This window comes from Echinops telfairi, unplaced genomic scaffold (genome assembly GCF_000313985.2).
Source record: "Echinops telfairi isolate 266 unplaced genomic scaffold, ASM31398v2 ScPeMD7_7469;HRSCAF=8507_0, whole genome shotgun sequence".
NCBI classification, from domain to species: Eukaryota; Metazoa; Chordata; class Mammalia; order Afrosoricida; family Tenrecidae; genus Echinops; species Echinops telfairi.
Window position 1 is genome coordinate 70,636,323 of NW_022111372.1, and position 4,058 is coordinate 70,640,380.

Below are 4,058 nucleotides of genomic sequence, written 5' to 3' on the forward strand. Positions count from 1 at the left end.
ATGTTGCCTGACATTGGGAACTTGTGTTTATGATATATCTGCTATCTATTTTCTTTGCTTTTATGTTACATGTTTTAGGTTCTGTAGTTTTCTATTACTATTAGTGAATGAATGCTATTGAAATTATTGCTTTGTGCCTGACCCTCATGATTTGTTTGTAATCTTGTTCCATCACTTCAGTTTAATTATTTGTATAAGTATATTAGGCATTCCTGTACATATTTTCTCATTAATATTTTAAATCTGTACCGATGGCTATTGTTGTTGGAATGATCGAAGCTTGTATGTTGTTGTTGTTGTTAGGTGCCTTTGTCAAATGGGTTCTGACTCATAGGGACCCTGTGTACAACAGAATGACACACCTCCCATTCCTGCACCATCCTCACAGTTCTTGTTATGTTTGAACCATTGGTGCAGCCACTTTGTCGTCCATTTGGTGGAGGGCCTTCCCCTCTTTTGCTGCCTCTGTACTTTACGAAGCACGATGTCCTTTTCCAGGGACTGGTCTCTCCTGACAACATGTCCAAAGTACATGAGATGAAGTCTCACCATCCTCGCTTGTAAGAGACATTCTGGCGGCACCTTATTCAAGACAGATTTGTTTGTTCTTTCATCAATGCGTCCCTTGATTCCTTGACTGCTGCTTCTATGAGCATTGGCTGTGGATCTAAGCAAGATGAAATCCTTGACAATTTCAATCTCTTCTCTATTTATCACGATGCTATCATGATGGCCCTGTTGTGAGGAGTTTTGCTTTTCTTCGCATTGGATTGTAATCTATACCGAAAGCTGCAATCCTCAATCTGCATCAACAAGGGCTTCGAGTCTTCCTCACTTTCAGCAAGCAAGGTTGTGTCATTTGCATATTGTCGGTTGTTAATAAACTTTCATCCAATCCGGATGTCATGTTTGTCTTCAAATAGGCCAGATTCTCCGATTACTTGTTTAGCTCGAATTTGTTTAGATTGAATAAATATGGTAAGAGGAAAGATATAACCTTGATAAACACTTTTCTTGATTTAAAACCATGCCATAGTCCCTTGCTCTGTTTGCCCAACTGCCTCTTAATCCACGTACAGCTTCCACATGAGCACAATTTAAGTGTTCTGCAATGTTGCATAGAGGCTACTTCTAATGTCATTTCTCGGGAAGCTAATTTGAGGTTTATGACATGAATCATGGATGTATAAACAAGGCATATTCTATTACAGTGTTTTGAGCTCCCCCAGTAGGCATACGACCTGATTAAACAACAAATAGTTCTGACAATGTGGCTCGGCTCGATATTTACCCTCCTGAGGCAATCCCTGAGGATCTGGAAGCTAGAGTATAGCATGGTGACAGAGTCAGATGGTATTTGGCTCAGGAGAATGGCATCTGGGGTCTTAAAGTCTTAGCCTAAAACAGACAGCCATCTAAAGCAGAAATCCATGCAGAAGAAAGCACACCACCAAGTGTGGTCAAAGAATTTTTAATAACATCTGTGATCAGTGAAGGGGATGTATTAGAGCTAAATTTTGAATATGAAGTTTTCACAAGGCCACCATTTATAGGGGGAGCCCTAAGTCTATCATAAGTCCACATGGATTCAGCCTCTATTGACGTCTCTCTGACCATTGACCAGCTCTGTAAAAAGCTTTGCCCTCAGACAATGTGTTTGAAACAACAGTGCTGCAAGACTCCCCTGGCCAGCGCAGAGAGGGTCAGTCTTGCCCTCAGGGCCCTGTCTGGACATGCCCTCAATGGAAATCAGGGTACTAGGGCCTCATGGTTATGAGTCATACCTCCACCAAGGTGATGAGAACCAAATTTAGAAACTCCTCTCAGCTGCAATAGAGTATGCATCCCAATCACGGTGGCTTTTCTTTTCCCACAGTCCTGCCTGCTACCATTTGTCACCAATCCTCATTTTGTGACAATTCCCTTTGCTTGTCTCAAGAAGGAGCCATGGTGCTATGCCAACATCCTTTGGGTGTTATTCTGGCCTCATGCTGATGGTGTCCCTCTGCCTTGTCTTTGCTGGCCTGGGGGCCATGGCTGGCCTCCTCCAGCTTCACTAGTGAGAAGGACAATCCCACTGTCCTCCTGCCCCAAGATGAGGCAGAGGGCAGACATGCCCCCACCCTCCAGCTTCCTTGACTCTATTCTGACACCAATTATCCCTCCTGTGGGGGAAAGGCCAGCCCCCGCCCCCGAACTAATCACAGGTCCACTAAGTGCAATTGTATGGTTGAGATATGTAAAGATTATACTAAAGTCATAGAGAATAATAGGAAAGAGTAAAACAAAGAAGTCAGCACATCTCATGGTAGCATGCTCACCTCCTGGATGGCCATGATCTCAACAGCCAGGGCCGCACACAGCATGGGCCGAGAGGGCAGGAGAGAGAGCCGGAGAGACATTTATTGCTAACCAAGGCTTATATCTCTTTAGGGGGCGTGATTACAGGTAACGACACACATCATAGGAAGGGGTTGTACAATAAGCAATATAAGCAATAGGAGGGGATATACAATAGGCATAGGTGTAATAGGTAGGGGATGAGCTGGGGGTGTACACATGATAAGAAGGGGAGGGCCTAAGGGTATACATGTGACATGAAGGGCAGACCCTAGACTCAATATGGCAGCCTAACCTTGGTCACCTTTAAGTGGGCTTGACCTCACTGGGCTGTCCTTCAGGGAAACAATCTACTACTATCCTTATCAGAAGGGAGTGGGTTCTACTTATTGTGGGATAAACAATGGTGTCTGCTTGCTCTGGATGGCTGATAACCCTTAGAGAGAATAACCCCTGGCCTACTTTTGTTGACCTCCAAGTGTATAGTCATTTGCCAAGCAGCTAAGTTTGGCATATATTTAGAGGAGACAACGTGAGAGAAATCTTTCTGCTTCCTATACCCTCCCACAAAATGCTGCTTTTCGACTGCATTTTATAATCCATTGCAATGGCCACACAGAATTCATAGACAATACTTACAAGTATGGAGGTCTATTAGGGAAGTTACTAGGTTACCACAAGTCAGAATCATGAGACATTAAGGGTACCGTCCTTTGTCCAGAGCAGCACCTCTTCTTAGCCATGGCAGCAGCCATGTTTCTCTGGCCCACAATCTCTCAGACATGTGACCCCTTGGCCTCTGCTCTGCTCAATCAAGTGCTATTACAAAGCCTCTTTAGCACTGATAAGTGCCCAGAAGGCGCCCCACGCTGCCAACCAGCTTTCTGCTTGAAGGCCCCAGCTTTATTCATCTCACAGGCCAGGAAGCCAGATGCTGTGCCTCCTGGTTCCAGTGCTGTCTTGGCACTGTGACCTCAGGGGCCTCTCAAGATTCCTCTTCCTGCTTCTGAGATAGCTAACTCTTTTCCATAGCAGAATGCCCAAACTGGCTGATCCCTGAATCCGAGTTCTCTGCACCTCATTTTCATGATCCCACCAAGACATCTGGAGGGAGTTACAAACCTGATGGATAGAAGAACCATACCAAGTAACTTCAATTCACCACAAGGGGTTCCTATAAAATACATTTTAATTTGGGGTGCTTTTTCTCCCCATAGAACAAGTTTAAATGGGTAAAGTGTTGGTATGTGAATTATACTCAATAGTTTTTAAAGAGAGAGAAACGAAGCAGATAAAGGATTAGAAATAAGTAGAGTGAGGGGTGTAGAGCTGTCACATTTGGTTATAATGACTGAGTTACTTTTTAAAAATTATTTATAAATAATTTTATTGGGGGCTCTTACAGCTCTTACAACAATACATACATCAATGGTATGAAGCACACTTGTGCATATATTACCATCATCATCTTCAAAACATTTTCTTTCGAATTGAGCGCTTGGTATCAGCTCCTCTTTTTTCCTTCCCTCCCCCACTCTCCCACCCTTGGGAATCCTTGATAAATTATATATTATTATTATTTTCATATCTTACACTGTCTCCCTTAACCCGTCTTTCTGTTACTCATCCAGTTCTTTTCTTTAAACCCAAATACCTAAGTGTAGATAAAGTCTCATATTCCTTTCAAATTGGCCACTTTAAGCTACTTTCACATATGC